The sequence below is a fragment of the Rhinatrema bivittatum genome, chromosome 7 (assembly GCF_901001135.1).
Source record: "Rhinatrema bivittatum chromosome 7, aRhiBiv1.1, whole genome shotgun sequence".
Taxonomy (NCBI): Eukaryota; Metazoa; Chordata; class Amphibia; order Gymnophiona; family Rhinatrematidae; genus Rhinatrema; species Rhinatrema bivittatum.
In genome coordinates, this window is record NC_042621.1 from 187,721,750 (window position 1) to 187,740,480 (window position 18,731).

Below are 18,731 nucleotides of genomic sequence, written 5' to 3' on the forward strand. Positions count from 1 at the left end.
GCCACTATAGGAGCCGTAATATTCGCCATCTTTAAACGTGACCGATGTTCAGTCATTTGTAATCTAGTGGTTCAACAGGTGCATCCCATGTAGACTTTAAGGAAAGGACATATTAGCACATAAATTACATATTTTGATTCACAATTAGTGATAGATTATGTTCTAACATGTTAACCTGTATTGGATCAATCCAAACTTCTCCTTCAATCGTGTTATCACATACACTACATTGTAGTGTAGGGGGGATATGATAGAGGTATTTAAAATCATGAGAGGTCTAGAACGGGTTGATGTGAATCAGTTATTTACTCTTTCGGATAATAGAAAGACTAGGGGGCATTCCATGAAGTTAGCATGTGGCACATTTAAAACTAATCGGAGAAAGTTCTTTTTCACTCAACGCACAATTAAACTCTGGAATTTGTTGCCAGAGGATGTGGTTAGTGCAGTTAGTATAGCTGTGTTTAAAAAAGGATTGGATAAGTTCTTGGAGAAGAAGTCCATTACCTACTATTAATTAAGTTGGCTTAGTAAATAGCCACTGCCATTACTAGCAAAGGTAACATGAAATAGACTTAGTTTTTGGGTACTTGCCAGGTTTCTTATGGTCTGGATTGGCCACTGTTGGAAACAGGATGCTGGGCTTGATGAACCCTTGGTCTGACCCAGTATGGCATATTCTTATGTTCTTATGTTCTAACTTTATTCCACTGCCATTGAGTGGGAAGATGAAGAACCATATAATAAGGGTTGTGATGATGTATTCACAATGGGGAACACTGGAACTCCAATGCTGGTGAGGAACCACTGGATTATTTATTCTGTTACTTTAAATAGAGAGGTAAAGAAATTTCTCACTAGACCTGCAATCTGGTCAAGAACCAACCTGTCCTCTGACCTGATGTAAATGGTGAAACCTCCTCTTCAAGGACAAGGATAGGTTCCCGCACTTCAATAGGAGCCTCTTTTTTTTTTTTTCTTCTTTTCTTTTTTGTGAAGGCAAATGACAGCATGAAATATACCAGAGTTGGAGTCTGTAATGGACTGCAGAGTGAGGATGCTTTTGTTGAAGCATGTATCATTTGTGTCAAGTGCGTTTGTTTTTGCGCTGCACATCAGTCCACTATTGGCATGCTTCCTGCGCACTATTCCTGCGTAATTATTGTGCCCGCCTGAGTGCTTCCTGCATGCTGTCGATGCACTTATTCCACGCACCTGCACACTTATTGTGCTCTTACCACATGCTTACTGCACTGAATATACCCAGCTATCTAAAAGTTAGCCAGATAAGTGTATATGGCCAACTTTAGACTTGCTCTATAGCTAGTCTAACTTTTCAGTTAACTTAACCAGGTACGTAGCCATGCTTCAGAAAGCCTCTGTCCTGACCCCACTTAGCCGGATAACTATTTAGCCAGATAACAAGTTATCTGGCTAAGTGGTGTATTGCTGGACATGGCTGAACATTCAAACAGTACCACTTAGCCAGCCAGATAAGCTCAAAAGTATCTGGCAAAGAGACACTGAATATCAACCTCATGATTTTTATGCTCCTTGAAAATGTATGAAGAAAAAAATATGCATAAATTATTTTAAAAATATATACTGTATATGAAAATTGAAAATATATTAAAAAGGAAACCTGGTCCAAACATTTCTTGTTTGTTCCTCTCCATTGTCTATCTGTAATATTCATTCACTTAGTATTGTAACACTAATAATATCTTTTCCCAGGAAGGAATATCTTTGGTCCCAGGGCCACAAGTGCCATTTTTAAAAGGATTTTAGTGGAGCAGAAGCGAGTGGTCCACCCTGCTGTCCCTTTTTTGGCCATGGACCTCCATGGAAATTTGGTAAGTGGGGGCTGGGGAGGTTCTGCCCCAGAAGATTTCTCGAACGTTTGGAGGGGTTTGGAGGAGCCTAGAGAGACCCTGGCTTGGCTTGGCTTAGCTCAACTGGGTAGACCCCCAGCCCTGACTAGTGGTGGGAGGGGGACACGTTTCTCTTTTTCTATGGAAATAGTGCACTCTATCTGCAAATAGCTCGTACTGTTTCCCCAAATGAAAATATCAGAGGTTTTTATTGGGGGTGTGCATTTAATTCGGGCAATGTGAACCAAAATTAAAATGGTCCAGTACAGTTCAGATTTAAAATGAATGCACACCCCTATTTTATCCATCCAGGAGATTTTGCTAGAGCAGTTGGTAAAACGTGGTTTCCTGCCTGTTCTTGTAAAAACTGGTAACCTTTTGTCTGAAGGAATTCATGGCTAGTGATTTAGAGATGATTATGTTGCTTTCCTTTCCATAGAGAGTAGCATGAGTCGACTTCATAAATTTTTCAGGTACACGTGTTTGCAATGAATTTCTTTTTAGTCCATTGGGAGTGTCTGGAGGATCTGCAGAACTCTAGACCATTTTCTATTTTTCCTATTTTCTTTGGCCCAAGAGAAGAAATATACAGAGTTATTAAGTGATACATTTTTGGTGTGCCTTAACTGTATTCATCACCAGATGGCAACATTCCTACTTTTATTTACCAGGTGCTGCTCCTGTACAAGCCACAGAGGATCTGAGGAGGTTCCTCTCAGTGTATTGCATCTGGAAGGAAGCATAAACCAAATGGATTTTACTGTTACTGTCTAACATGCTTTCCTTTCTCTAATGTGATATATGCTGATGAAAAAAATATGTTCACTTGTGAGTTCCCCATTTTTCTTTTTTTTTTTTTCTGGTGGGGTTGGATGTAGAGGAGGTTAAATATTCCCCATGAACTATTATTTGGTATATTCCAGCAATTGGAGGCTCCAAGGAAGCAGCAGTCTCTTAGGAGGGGCAGGTGATTCCATCCTCTAAAGCAGTGGTCCCCAACCCTGTCCTGGGGGCCCACTAGCCAGTCGGGTTTTCAGGATATCTACAATGAATATGCATGAGAGAAAATTTGCATGCACTGCCTCCATAACATGCAAATCTTCTCTCATGCATATTCATTGTGGATATCCTGAAAACCCGACTGGCTGGTGGGCCCCCAGGACAGGGTTGGGGGCCACTGCTCTAAAGCATTAGTATTCATTTCCAGTCCTCAAGGACCACGAAGGGATTGGATTTTCAGGATATTTCTAATGCATATGCAAGAGATAGATTTGCATACATTAAAGTAATACTCATGAAAATCTCATGTCTATTCATTACAGATATCCTGAAAACCTGACCTGTTTGCAGTTTTCGAGGATTGGAAGTGAATACCAGTGATTCAGTGAGCCACTGGGGCAATGTTTCCCAACCATCTCCTGGAAGCACACCTAGCCAGTCAGGTTTTTTATCTATAATGAATATGCATGAGATATGAGACTCGGTATATGCAGATCTTTCTCATGCATATTTATTGTGGCAATCCTGAAAACCTGACTGACTAGGTATGCCTCCAGGAGAGGGTGCTGCTTCGAAGTTTTTGATATCAAAGGGAGCTGGGGAGAGGCAGCCATGGTCCTGGAAGGGACCTCAACAAGAACCACACCTTTCCATTTCTGAAGTGAAGAGGATTCCGTAAGGATCCTGAGGTGTCCAGATCCAAGAAGGATTTCTATATTCAAATAATGAAGGGAAAAGGGAAGACCTTGCCGTGAAGCAGGAACACTCAAACAGAATGTTTTCATTTTTTGTGTGGGAAGACAGTTTCCTGGAGTCCAAGTATTGCTAGATCTGAAGATACCTAAGGGAGAACTAGGAAAAATCCCTAAAGTGGTTTGAGAATTTAACTTTGTTCTTTTTCGGAACTGTGTCGGATCTGTTTTTTGGAAGCAGTCTTTCTCTCCCTTGTGTACTTTGGGCTGTTTTTTATTCTTGCGTGTGCTGAGCTGTTTCATTTTTGTTCAGTACGCTCCATATTTCTTTGTATCACAGCAGTTGGTGTGAGGACTATTTTACTTTTTTTTTTTTTTTTTTTAAAGTGATTCCCTTTATTAGGCTCCTGTCCTCATCGCAGATCTCTGTTCACAACACTGCACTGAATGGATCAGTGCTTACCAGTGCTTGGACGGGGACTCCCTCGAAAAGGGGAGTTACATTAAAATGACCATGTAATTGGGATTATATATGGAGAGAGGGCATTTTATAAAATCAGATATTTATACTGTGAGAAAGTTTCTAATCTAGACATAGAGCAATCTGTACTAGTGATGCAAGAAGATTATCTATTGAGCTAAGAACGTTTGAACCTCAGCATGCACCAGTCTGTCCTAAATGATGGCATGAAAGGATAAGCTTGGAATGTGATCAGTAGGGGGAGCTGTGCTTCCAGCTAATTGTGAGAAGAAGGGAAGCAAATAAAATAAAGGTCCATTTTTTTTGAAAATGAGAAACTGTCTGATAGAATTATCTCCTAACACTGGTCTTAATGTTTTAAATGTTGTATTTGATCTATACTTTAGCTGTTCTAGATACAAACAATTCCAGTTAGCACTTGAAGGAGCCGCTGTCCTCTTATAAATAATAAGCTGACATTTAAAATACCTGACTGAAAGCAGTAAGGCTTGCTTCAGTTCAAGAGAGATGATATTGATTGACACTTAGGGATAGCTTAGTTTTTGGAATTTGAGAATTATTTCTAGGGATAAAATATTGCAGATTGCTCAAATTCAGTTTAATTAAAAAAAATATGACATTTGAAATGACAGGTACCAGGAAGTGGACGGTTCTCCTACGCTCGGGATTGCCAGTCCTCTCTCCCCTCCTCCCGAAGCAAGGCGCAGGGAGGGGGGGGAGAGAGGACTGGTGAAACGACATGTAAAGTGCAAAGCAACGAAGCGACTTACTTTTCTTGCAGCCCTCCTCCGGAGACGGACATCGGTGGAGATGGACCGCGGCTCCCCTGCCTCCCGGAGGCAGCTGCCGGCGAAGATGGATGCCTGCACGGGCGAAAGCGGCCCTTGTGCGTGCAATTGGCCACTCAAGACGTGACGTCACGCCTTGAGCAGCCCAATTGCACGTACAGGGGCCGCTTTCGCCCATGCAGGCATCCATCTTCGCCGGCAGCTGCCTCCGGGAGGCAGGGGAGCCGCGGTCCGTCTCCACCGATGTCCGTCTCCGGAGGAGGGCTGCAAGAAAAGTAAGTCGCTTCGTTGCTACTTTTTTTTTTTTTTTTTCTTTTTCGATTTTTTCCGCTTTCGTTGCTTCGGGAGGAGGGGAGAGAGGACTGGGGCTGCCCCGGAGACCAGCACCCATGGACACGGCCAGGGCAGGTAAGCGGGGGCTGGGGGAAAGTTTGCCGCCTACCCTTACCCCTGCCTCTAACGCAGGGGTAAGGGTAGGCGGTAAGTTAGCAGGTTAAACGCGCGGCAAAATTGCAGGGTAAAAAAGCGATAGTCGGGGCACGTTACTGTTTGGGAGGGAATAGCTAATTCGATCATTTACATCTAATATACATGCCGCGGTGATTTAAAGAGGCGGTAAGAATGGGTTAAAGGGGATAGTGTATCACGGGTTGGACTAACGTGGCCGAAAAGTGAGTAGAAAGCGGGTTAGGAGCAGGGTAACTGCGGCCGCACTTTACTGTATTGTCCTGCAAGTTTGCACTGTGCCATATTCCTGGCCAGACATGCTAAACAGGTGCTTCCAAAATATTCACAGCTGCTCTCAGTCAAATCTTCCTTGTATTGTTCAGTGGTGGAACACAGTTTTGCTAGGTCCTTTGACTTGGTATTATCTCATTCCTCTTTCCAGCATTGCCTACAGTCCTCCCTGTAGGGATTTGGATTAAAAAATGATTTGAGACCAGTTCTTAGGCCTGATATTGCTTTGTACCAGCAACAATCTTTAATGTACAATTCTCCCTGCTCTGTTCAGGGTTTATGCAGCCAGAATAAATCCTTAGGCAAGGATACTTGCAACAATCTCTGATGCCATCCTTAAACATGGAGTTTCCACCTTGTAAGCAGGACCTTTGTTATCCTTTTCTGAAAGCCCACTCTCACTCAAGCCTGCTTTCTTTTACCCCAGCTGATGTGAGAATGCCCAGGAATTCCAGACCCTCCTACTGCTCAGGACACCTCCCTTGAAACCCTGGCTTTATAATAAGAGAGACCCTTTTGATTCAACTGCTTTGCATACCTTTCAATTTACCTATTTTCTTTTCAGCTCCTTCTTTCAGGCCCATTTTGTTTCTCCATAATGTCCTGGGGATGATATAGAACCAGATAATCCTATTTGGAGGAATTCAGTTGTAATCCGAGATTTTGTAGGCCATAAGGTTGCCACCTACTAGATGAATCAGATGTGAAGGGGTGCAGTTCTTTCTGCTACATTGAAAATGGTATCAACTATTCCCATGCCATTCTACACATTCCTTTTTAGGTGGCAGATTGGGGCAGATCACGGCCCACATAAGCCTGAATCCAGGAGGGGAGAAGGCCATTTCGCTTGCAAAGAGGTTTTCAAATTCCTTCCAGTCCATCCTTAATACAACTGGATAGGGGAGAATTATTGCAAACCCTTCTGATTGAGCTACTGCAATCCTCTACTTTTAGGGTGATCTGGGCACTGGGGTTCTGATTATTCAGAACCCCATTGCCCAGAACCTTCAAAACTACCGCCCTATATCCAACCTACCGTTCATTGCAAAAATCATAGAAAAAATTGTCCACTCCCAGCTCTCGGACCACCTCAAAAGAAACAACATGCTCCACCCATCACAATTCGGCTTCAGGAAAAACTTAAGCACTGAAACACTACTTCTAGCACTAAACAACACAATACTCAGAAGATTTGACAAGGGAAAGCTATCTACTAATCCTCCTAGATCTATTGGCTGCCTTTGACACAGTCAGCCATACCATCCTTCTTGACAGACTATCTGAAATAGGAGTAACGGGGATAACCCTACAATGGTTCTCATCCTACCTTCAAGTCCTGTTCAACAGCACCCTCTCAAATAAAGTCAACCTCAACACTGGAGTTCCCCAAGGGTCTGCCCTATCAGCAACCCTCTTCAACATCTATCTCCTTCCAATCTGCCACACATTAGAATGACTTGGTCTGACCCACGCCAACGATATTCAGATACTCATTCCCATACAGAATACATTAGAAGAAACCTACAAAATACTAACCGTCTATCTTACAGAAATCAAACATTATCTATCCGACCTAAAACTCATAATAAACCTCGACAAAACTGAAATAATCATACTAGATAGAAAGAACAACAACTCTCTCATGCAACCACTCAAAATGGAAAACCCAAAAACATCAATCTCCCCGGTCACGCATGCTCAAAACCTAGGAATCACCAATGACAATGACCTTTCATTCAAAACCCACATAACTAATAAAATAAAGGAAGGATACCACAAACTACTGACCCTCAGACGTCTTAAACCTTTCCTTTCAGATGATGATTTCAGAACCATCCTGCAACTACTCATCTTTGCCAGCCTTGACTATTGTAATGCCCTACTACTGGGCATACCACTCGCCATCATACGTTCACTACAAATCCTATAAAACACAGCCGCCAGAATCCTAACTGGGAAAAATAAACATGAACACATTACCCCAACCCTGACATCTCTACACTGGCTACAAATAAAATATAGAATAGACTACAAAGTACTAACAATTCTGCATAAACTAATCATAGGGCAACAATCCAACTGGCTAAGCAAAATCATCAAACATCATGCCCCAAAACAAGACCTACAATCAAAGAATAAAGGCCTCCTCAAAATCCCTCCCATCAGAACCACACTACTAACTACAACCCATGAGAGAGCTATATCCATCGCCAGCCCCTCACTATGGAACTCAATCCCAACCAAAATAAGAACTCAATCCAACGTAAAAACCTTTAAAAAAAACCTGAAAACCTGGCTGTTCATCAAAGCCTACGCAAACTCACACCATCAACTGCACTGCCAGACACCTACGCACACCAGCTTCAAGAAATAACATCCAACCCATGATCAAAAACAGACCTACGACTACTTGAACCCCCAAGACGTCGATTTGCTAACTAACCCTTAACGCTTATCCATCTCATCCATATATAAACTTGAGAGCTGGTGACACTAAACTACTCATCTGACTTATCCCAGTTACTTTCCTACCCTTTTGTATTCTTATAACCCCACCTTACATGTATCAGCACTTGTTATAGCAACTAGGGATGTGAATCATTTTTTGACGATTTAAAATATTGTCTGATATTTTTTAAATCGTCAAAAATCGTTAAAGAGTACGATACAATAGAAATTCCCCTGATTTATCATGAAAAATCGTTAATCGGGTTTGTGTCCACTAACGGGAGTTATTTGGGGGGGGGGGCGGGAAAACCGGCATGTCAAAACAACCCCTAAACCCACCCCGACCCTTTAAAACTAATCCCTTACCTTCCCCCACCCTCCCAAACCCCCCAAAAACATTTTAAAATCACCTGGTGGTCCAGTGGAAGCCCCGGGACCGATCGCCTGCTCTCGGGCCGTTGGCTGCCACTAATAAAAATGGCGCCGATGGCCCGATAAAAAAAACCCCACCCCAACCCTTTAAAACTGTCCCCTTAGCCTCCCCCACCCTCCCAACCCCCCCAAAAACGTTTTAAAATTACCTGGTGGTCCAGTGGGTCACCGGGAGCGATCTCCTGCTCTCAGGCCTTCGGCTGCCACTAATAAAATGGCGCTGATGGCCCTTTGTCCTTACCATGTGACAGGGTATCCGTGCCATTGGCAGGCCCCTGTCACATGGTAGGAGCACTGGTGGGTTTTTTGTTTATCGGATCCGGCACAGCCGATAAACAAAAAACCAATCGGGCCGGACGATAAAAATTATAAGATTTGAATCGGAACCGGAACCGAACCGATTCCGGTTCCGATTCACATCTCTAATAGCAACTAACCCACTACTTATCATGAAGCTACTAACCGACGTAAAAATGTAATAAAAACATGATGTTATATTATTTAACTAACACGCTAACCAAACGATGTAAATCATTCTGGAGGAGAAGTCCATTAACGGCTATTAATCAAGTTTACTTAGGGAATAGCCACTGCTATTAATTGCATCAGGGTCAGCACGCGCAGGGGGGTGCACAATTGTGCAACCTGCGCGCGCTGAGCCAAGCAGCCTGCCTCCGTTCCCTCCGAGGCCGCTGTGAAATCGAAGCAGCCTCGGAGGGAACTTTTTTTCTGGCCCCCCCCACCTTCCCCTCCCTTCCCCTACCTAACCCACCCCCAGCCCTAACTAAATCCGCCCTACCTTTGTTCAGAGTTATGCCTGCCTGAGACAGGCGTAACTTGCGCATGCCGGCCAGCTGCCGGCGTGCCATTCCCCAGCCTGGGAGCTGGTTTGGAGGCCTCGGCCACGCCCCCGGGCCAACACCACACCCATGGCCCCTCAACACGCCCCGACATACCCCCCCCCAAGCAAAGCCCCGGGGCTTACACGCATCCTAGGGCTTTGCACGCACCGGCAGCCTATGCAACATAGGTGCGCCGGCGCACAAGTCCCCTGCGTGCGTAAATCCGGCTGGATTTATGCACGCAGGGCTTTTAAAATCTGCCCCTTAGTCTGACCGAGTATGGCAACTTCTTATGTTCTTAAAACTAGATAGAAGGATGTTATGAATATGTTTCTGAATTATCATTTCTGCCACCTTTGTTCCCATGTGTTTCTTAGGTTTTAACGCAAGCCATCCCAAAGCCCATAATTGTCAATCACATGGAGTTAAGAGTCAGGAGGTCCTCTGTGTTCTTGAATCTATTGTAATATGTTTCCTTGGTGATCCCCAATTTATCCAGGATGGCCACTGCCACCTCCTCATAGTCTTTGGCCAATGCATTATCTAGGGCTCCAATAGGTCACTTATGTCTGTCTGGCAAGACAGAGAGAAACATGAATCTCCCACTGTTGCATTAGGCAAGCTGACACTTTGGCAGCCCACTACAGTTTTACCAAAAATGCTTCTAGATTATCCCTGGGGCTTAGTTTAGTCAACAGGACATCCTAATTTTATGAAAATGGGGACCCAAAACTGGAGCTGGAAGCTGAAGCGGCAGAAATGACTGCTTGTTGCTAGAAAAGCTGTCATTGTTGTTGGATCAGCTATTTAACATATCACTGCTGGGACTCTAGCTACAGCTGTGCCTGATGTTGAGCTTGCTGCCATTGCTGCTCTGCTAACAAGTGAATAAATTGGTGCTACACTATACTTCTTGCTATTGCTGCTGCTGCTCCATCATCCATTAAAGCAATTTGTTCACCTCCATGGTGAAGACAAAAAACAACGTTGCTTTAGTTTCCAATAATCCCCACTCCAAGCCTAGTTATCCAGGAAGGGAACGGCAAGACTGAAGAAGACAAAAAGTATTACTTTTATATATAGATCTTATTCCATTAGCTAGTCTGATTCAGGGGCTCATTTGTGAGTGCTGGGGCCAAGTTAAGACCCATTTCTTGACTGGGGTAAGCAAATGTCTTTCATGGCCCTTGAGTATTTTGGAGTTCCTCTTGTAAACAAGTCCCAGTACAAGCAAGAAAAGTCACACAACAGCAATTTGGAGGTTATTCAAACGATAAAATCCTTTTACTCACTTATTTGATGCATACAGTGCTTAAGTAGGCCCAGGCCTATGACATCATCACAGGGTGCCTCCAGGCTATTCCCTCCACTGGCATTTTATGTGTAGCCACTCGCCTTAAACTCTTACTCCAGTTCCTTCAGAATAGGCACATCAGGTTTCTATACTGATTCATTCAGCATGATATTGCAGTATCATTATCTCACTTCTGAGTTATGGAGCACATCCCTATGGGTCCCCGTCCACTAATCCATCTTCTCTCCAGATGTGTGATGCTTTGTTTCTGGCCAGATATATGTGTGTGTTCCAGTTCTCAGATTTTGCACTTTTGAGGCAAAACTTTTCACACATCCCAGGAAGACAGCCTGCACTGTTTGTTTGAGTACCTTTAATTTCTGTTCTTATCATGATTTTTTACGTCAACATTTCTTGTTATTTGTACAGCAAACAGTTCTGAAGTTGTCATGATTTAAAGACAGCTTGATGCAGTATGGAAATATTCCAAAACAGAATTATAAAGGGGACCAGGAGGACTACAGGGGCCTCTTAGCTGCCTTAAACGTGTGAAGAGTGAACATCCTCAGATGGATAATGAAAAAAATTATAAAGGAGTCACTTTCATATTTTCTGTTGACTTATAGGTTTTCCAAGATTTCTACTGCCTGAAAATTGGAAGCTATCTGATGGAACTTTGCTAATTTTGATTTACAGCTCTTTTGGCCAATAGAGATTTAAAGAAAATTATTAGCACCTTGGCTTGGATTCTGATTCCAAATGTTCTCAGAAGTTAACCAGAGTTGGGCTTAGCAAGTATTTGTGTAAAAGGCCAATTGCTTTGCATGGTGAGAGAGGGCACAGTTAATCTAATACAGCCATACAGAAACTGCCAAATTCATTTCTATAGTCAATTACTGTTGCATAAGGCTTTTAGATGTTTTATAAAGTGGACAATATATTACCTATCCAAAAGAAAAAAAAGGAAAACTATAGCGAGGAAAGCAGCAAATAGATTTGCTTGACTAGCAAAAAAAAAGAGAAAAGCATTCACTGTCCATTCACGCAAGACACAGGTAGATATATAATGCCCTATGATTTATTCCACACTTACAAGAGTAAGTCTTGATATTTATTGTGTAGCTTTTAACATGATGCTTCCTTCCAAGGTGAGAAATGACAATTGAAATACCAAGAGAGAAGAAAATGCCCCTGAAGTAATCTTGCACCTGTCGCAGGTTTCTATCCCGTGGCTGATCAGGTGAATATCTGCGTAGTTTTGGAGGTCCTGCAATATGTTATGGTTGTAGCAGGAATGATGTAAAACCTAGCAAGCATTTGAAATTATTATACGTTAGGAAGGAAAGCAAGAATTGGAGATAAGCCAGGCTAGTAAACCTAGATAGATTAACAAAAGCCATGAAACCATTAAAAAGAAAGACACAGAGTGCATTTAGGATTCCAAATCACAAACTAGTGTAAATGCCAAAATTATGACCACTCATGCTAAAGGAAAATAAACTTTTTGTGCAAATGGAAATATTAGAGAAGTACTTACTGAGCAATTTCAGAACATGTACAATGAATTATTGCACATAAACATGTGCCAGGGCACACACTGAATAACAGAGAATGACTGAGTATCCTCAAATTATTGCAGCTCTATTAATCAACTTATCCTTCCCAGAAACTTATATAATTAAAAAAAAACAAAACCTAAATGCGGAAACTCCTTAGTACATCCTACAAAAATATCTTTATGGATGTTTAGAGAATGAATACTTTAAAGAACTGTTAAAATTCAGAGAATCTTCTTCATAGTGAAATACCCAATGATACATTTTCAAATGACATGGGAAGGGGAGGAGACAGGGATAGACAAAAGAGAGGCAATGGGTGCAGGGGAATGGCAACTGGAAGAAAGTTATAGGCAGACAAAGAGATAAGAATGACCCAGAATCGTATAATTACTAAGCCCAAAATAGTAAAGGTGGCACTTAGAGGTTTTTGTTGCCACTCTTGGTAGGCGGAGTTAAGGGCTGACCTATGTCTGGAAGGGAAGGAACTTGGTAAGGATGTGCATCACAGATTTTTCTTTTTCTTTACATTTCAGAGGTGCGGGGATAATTTGTCTTTCAGTGTGTATAATGTTTATTTCAGTTTGCTGAATCAAATGAAACATTATGAGGGTCCAAGTTCAATGCATTTGTCCAGCTAAGTTTGGCACCCAGCTAGACAAATGCCGGGATTTGAAAAGCCCACTGATCTGACCACCCCCTAACATAGCCAGGTACGTTTTTATCAAGCTGAAACTTAGCCGGCATGTCAGGGGCATTCTTGAGCAGAATGGCATTATCTGGCTAAGTTAACCACTGCTATCCAGCTATGTATCCAGATAACTTTAGGACAGCTAAGAGCAGCCCTAAAGTGAACCAGATAAAGTTAACTGGCTATCTTTAAGACAGAAAGGTATATTTAGCAGCCTGCCCATGCCACTGAATATTCAAGCTAACCTCGGGATTAACATTCCGCTATAATTATAATTATAATGATGAGTCATGAAAAAAAAAAGGGTGGGGAGCAACGCTGAGCCGGCGGCTGCATTGCGGCAGTGCGTTTTCGCCCACCACGGTTGTGACCGCACTGTGCCCACTATCACCCCCATTGCACCTTTAGAAAAGGTGTCGCTAATTCCGGAGCTACTGCCGCCTGCAGCGGTACCGGCTTCAAAATTTTATTAACCCTGCCCAAACTCCGCCCTAACCCCTCCCCTTTCCCCTCATTTGAAAGTTAACACCACGATGCGGTATTTATCGCATTTTAATGAATGACCCTGTAAGTTAGCCAGATAAGTTTATCCATCTATCTTTGCCAGCTACCTAGTGGCTAAATGTAGATCTCTATATTAAAAAAGAAAAACAAAAAAATATGGAGCCTCCCTGGACCCCCTAAGCCAATTCCTCAGTTCCTGGAGGCCTCCTGGGTCCCACCACTACACCCACTCCCTGCTAATAATGAGGGATTAAGACTGGGGACTTTCTGGGCTGGGCTGAGCCAAACCAAGATGGGGCTCCCTGGGTCCTTTGCTTCCCCCCACCCTCCCACAAAGGGGCAGGGGTTTCCCCTGGACCCCACGTACCCCCTCTCTGAGGGTTTTTCTCCTTGAAAGGGTCAAATGATCCTCAGTCACTTCTGCCCTGGTCAGCTTCCTCTTTAAAAATGATTCCAGTCCACCCTGAGGCCGGCGCTAAGTTTGACGTCAACAAAATAGCACCGGTCTTGTAACAAACCAAAATCAGACTTTTTTTTTGTTCCGAAAAACTATTTGTGAAAGAATGAATTCACATTCCTTTGGCATGGCCAGAAGAATGGTTGAAGCAGAAGACCATCTGAAGAAATGTGGAGGCAGTGGAACATGCCGTATTTATATACACGAGTATGAAAACATTTCCTACTGTAATTTCTAACTTGCAATAAATGGCATAGCCTTAAGTTTAGGGGGCACTTTTCATTCAAACTGTCTGCACTGAGACGAAGTCCGTGGGCACTTCACACCAATTTTCAAAATGTAAATATGTGCAAATGTACCTGCGGACATTTGAGCCTGCTTTTTCTGTTGGTGCTCTTACACGCGTCGATTTGGAAATGCAGTCTAGGTCTATGCGTGCTGTTTTCTAGGGATGTGCAGACAAAAAGTTTATGTTAATAAGTCCATAAGTCGAAAAGGGGGGTCAATTTCGGTCAATATGGACATATGTAGAATCCCATAAGTTGAATCTATGTCCATACATGCACCGATTCCCTAAATAAAAATTTAAACCTCTCACCCTCCTTAATCCCCCCCCCCCCAAGACTTACCAAAACTCCCTGGTGGTCCAGCGGGGAGTCAGGAAGCCATTCCTCTATTCCTTTGCGAGGAGCACGTGACGTCCGCGTCACGTCGGAGTGACGCGGCCGTCACGTGGTCCACCGCGGTTCCGCTCCCGGACCCCTCGTTGGACACAAACGGAACTTTTGGCCAGCTTGGGGGGGCCTCCTGACCCCCCCAAGCTGGCCAAAAGTTCCGTTTTGGCCAGCTTGTATTCAACATAGCTATGTTGAATAAGTTGGAAATCCGATCGTTTTCGCCTCATCACTTTTTTAAGTTTAAAAAAAAAAAAAGTAGTGTTTTACATATAAGTTCAAAACGAATGCACACCCCTACTGTTTTCCTCCCCCAATCTAAACATGTCCCCAGCAATTACTTCTCTAAATGTGCAGACTCTGAGCTGCAGTGAGGGAGGGCTGTTTATAGAGAGCCAAATAAATGTCGGTAAAATGCTTGTCACCGAGTTTATCTGATTATCTTTAGGTCAGGTCTATGGTCCAACCAGAGTTAGCCGAATAAGTTATCCAGCTGAATCCAAATATCAGAGTTAGCCAGATAACTCATCGGGCTAACTTGCCTCCTCCCCAGTCTACTCATTCCCTGCTCCTGAGTTATTGGGTAAAAACTTATCTGGCTAAGTGGCACCCGCTGACTGTAGCCAGATACTGAGCGGTGCCACTTAGCCGGAAAAGTCCTACTTATCTGGATAAGTTTTCTTTTGAATATCGGGCTCAGTAAGTTTAGTTGATGTGTAATTTCAGATCTCTTTAAAGCTGATGGAGGACTGCCCACATAACAGAGATTTTGCTATTTTCCCCTGATTTCTATTTATGTTAAGTGGGAGGAGTGGGATCACAATCCTCACTCAAAATGTTTTGGTCTATTTCTAAAGATAAATGATAAACAGGGCCAGTGGAAGCAGGAAGCACTTGTCGAACTAGGCGGCTGCCTAGAGTGCCATGGCTCTGGGGGTGGCGGCAATGGCATGTCTTTTTTTTCCTATAGCTGCCACCCCGGAAGAGGAAGCAGTGTCTCTTGTCTGTGCTGCTGGGAAGAAAGACATGCCATCGCTTCCAGAAGGGTTAGCAGCAGTTTGGGAGAGAATCAGGCTGCAGTATTAGCCCCGAGAAGAAGTGCGGCCTGTGCCACAGGAGGAAGCTGGAGGCCAGAGTAGGTCAAGTTCCCGCCCCTGAGGCCTGAAGATGCAGTGCAACGGGAAGAAGCAAAAGGCCAGAGTAGCTCCTGCCCCATCGCCTGAAGTAGCAGCACGGCCCGAAGGAGCAGCCAGTCCCCACCCCCTCAGCCTGAAGGAACAGGATGGTGGGAAGGCGCAGAAGGCCAGAGTAGAATCATCCCCTTCCCCATAGCCTGAAGGAAGAATGCAGCAAAGGAGCAGGAAGCCAGCACAGAGTTCCCCCTGACTTGGCCGGAAGAAGGAGTTATCCTATAGATGGGGTGATTGAAGGAGAGGAGGATGCTACTGATGCTGCTCTGGTTTGTGTTTCCAATTTTCTGCTATGAAAAAAATGTGAATGAGAGAAGGAGTGTGTTAAAAGAAGTAGCATGCTTATGTCTTCGTGTGTGTGAATATGTTTTGGAGTGAGAGAGCAGGTTTACATTTGAGCATGTTTCTATGAACAAGACAGTAGGTATATGAGTGTGAGCAAGAGACCAGGGGTACGTGTCTGAGCATGTGTGTGTGAGAGAGAACAGGGTTTATATGTGTGTGAGCGTGTATTTGTGAGTGAGGCAGCAGGTGTATTTATGTGAGCCTGTAAGGATATGTGTTAGTGAGAGCAGGGGTATCTGTGTGTGTGTTAGCATGTGACTGTGTGTGAGAGTAGGTGCATGTATGTGAGCGTGTAAGCATGTGTGAGATTGAGATCAGAGGTGTTTTATATCAGAGAGAGGAGAAAGTTCATGTGCAATAACCCTTCTTCTCCTCCTGCTAATCCAAGACCATTTCAGGGCATCTGGAAATCAAAAGTTCCCAGGTATGGAGGGTGGGGGATTTTTAAAATCTTTATTTGTTTTAATTATTGCAAGTTATTTGATGTATCTGCTGTTTTGTAATATTTTAGTAGTGTTTGCAAAATTTTTATGAGTTTGTAATTATTCAACATTATTCTTTTCATCAGTTTTAAAATATTCTTTTTATTAGTATAGCTTTGCTACTATTGATGCTTTATATTTCATGCTTTTACTGATTGCTATTTTACAAGGAATGGTAATGTATTTCTGCTTCTCCATTGTTGCACTGCATACAGAGTCTGGTTTGTTGCAATCTCCAGTTTGTATTTGGTGAAGATCTGTGGTCTCTATGTGTGACCGAGGTGCGGTATTCTGCTAGCAAACACTTTCTGTGTAAGCATCTTTAGCAGCTTGGCTAGATGTATTGTTGTTTTATGGCCTGATGTAATATTTGCAGTGTTCTCTTTTCATAGGTAGGGTTGTTACTATTTGAGTGCAAGCAGTTTGTGCTGTTTTGGCATGGGGGTTTTAATATTGTAATTTGTAATTTTGTTTATTCATAGTTTTCTCAGAGTCTTTGCATCACAATAACCCTATTGTCATATGGGTTCCAAGTGCCTCTTTCACAGAGTTTCCTGTTTATCACTACATCAATGCATGTAAATAAAATGTACATGTTGTAAGTGATATTTTTACCTCAGAAAACTGTACCTTCAATATAAATGCATAATTTATAATTGTATGTGGGGAGGCTGTGATGGGTGAGGGCAGTGGGAGGAAGGGGGTGCAAGGCTGTAAAGTTTGCCTAGGGCACTGAATACTCTGATGATAGCCATACAGCACTTTAAGAAAAAACAATCTTTCCTTTAATAGAAGTAGATCAGGGAGCACTATGAGTGAGGAACATGTATGGAAAGAGAAAGGTGGAAGGATTGATATGGGTTATCTGAGCTGGTGCAGTCGGTTATGTATTTGCTCACAGGAGCTAGGAGTTTGCTGCATTCATGGTCTATACAGTGAAGGGAACACCACTTCATTAACAGAAGCATGACATCATTAATTTGTTTCTAAAGAAAGTTTATATTCTGTAAACTCTGCACCAAGTCTATGAGCCCACACATTGGAACAGGCTTTACTAGTTGCCTAATCATGAAAAAACATTAACTCTCTTATCTGCTACAATCTATGTGAGGACAAACAGAGATGATTTTTAGAGTAACTAAAATATGTCAATTACCCTAGTTTCTTGGACCAAGTATATGCAAAGACATCAATTATTTCTTTATTCTTTATTTGATTTATATTTTACCTTCCATGCACTTCAAAGCAGCAGAATATTCCTTGTGAATTTCTGGAAAATCAGACTCTGAAGGACTATGGTTGATAACCCCTGATCTAGGCAAATGAATGATAATAGTTCAAAGGATCATGTGCACTGTGTACATAATTATTGTTAGCATTACGCATTCCAAGGGGGCTGTTAACTGACAAGTCTGCTTTATGCAATGAGAACCTTATAGACTATGCATATTATCACATTATGTGCTTCAAATCTGAAAGTTGCGCCACAGTGATAATGTGTACCAATTTATAATTCACAGGAGACATTCTTCTCTCATGTAAATGTTGTGCAATCTGTGATGTATCAACAGATGTGACTGTGCTAACCATTGGATCCCTTCATTATGAGGTTGTGGATGTGAACCAAGTGCAAAGCCTAGTGTGCATCAAAGGAAATATGATGGAAACTTTCAGGTATTGAAAAAAAATGATTGACCAAGTAAAGAGCCACGAATAGATGTCTCCTTTCTATTGAATACATAATTAATTAAAGATTTCCAAGAGTTTAGTGCTGAGCTAGCATTTCTTGTTGGAAGCAACCTGCCAATGCAGTTCCTAGTAACACACTAGTCCTCAAATTCTTGTCGAAGAAGACTGACTGTGTGTGTGGCTGGAAAATTATGCACAGTAATACCCGTGCCTAATATGTTTTTAGGCTATTTAAACAGTTTAATCTCCAATGCATCCAGTTTGCTTTCAGATAAAAGAACATATTTAAACAAAGTGCACTGATTCACAAAATCCACAAAGCATATTTTGCAGGTATGGGAGCAGGGCTCCTAGGGGCTAGGGCTATAAATTTGTCTGAATGAAAGATTTCTGGTTGGGGGCTCTTTGGTTTCCCTAAGGCACTCATAGGAGATAATCCTGGTTTTGTACTTGTTTGCACTTGGGGATATTCCCCTATTCTCAACAGGCATTGCAAGAAATTTATAGTTTGTGTGGTCAAGTGAATTAAAACGGAGCTGTAAGATTCTGTTCTTGGAA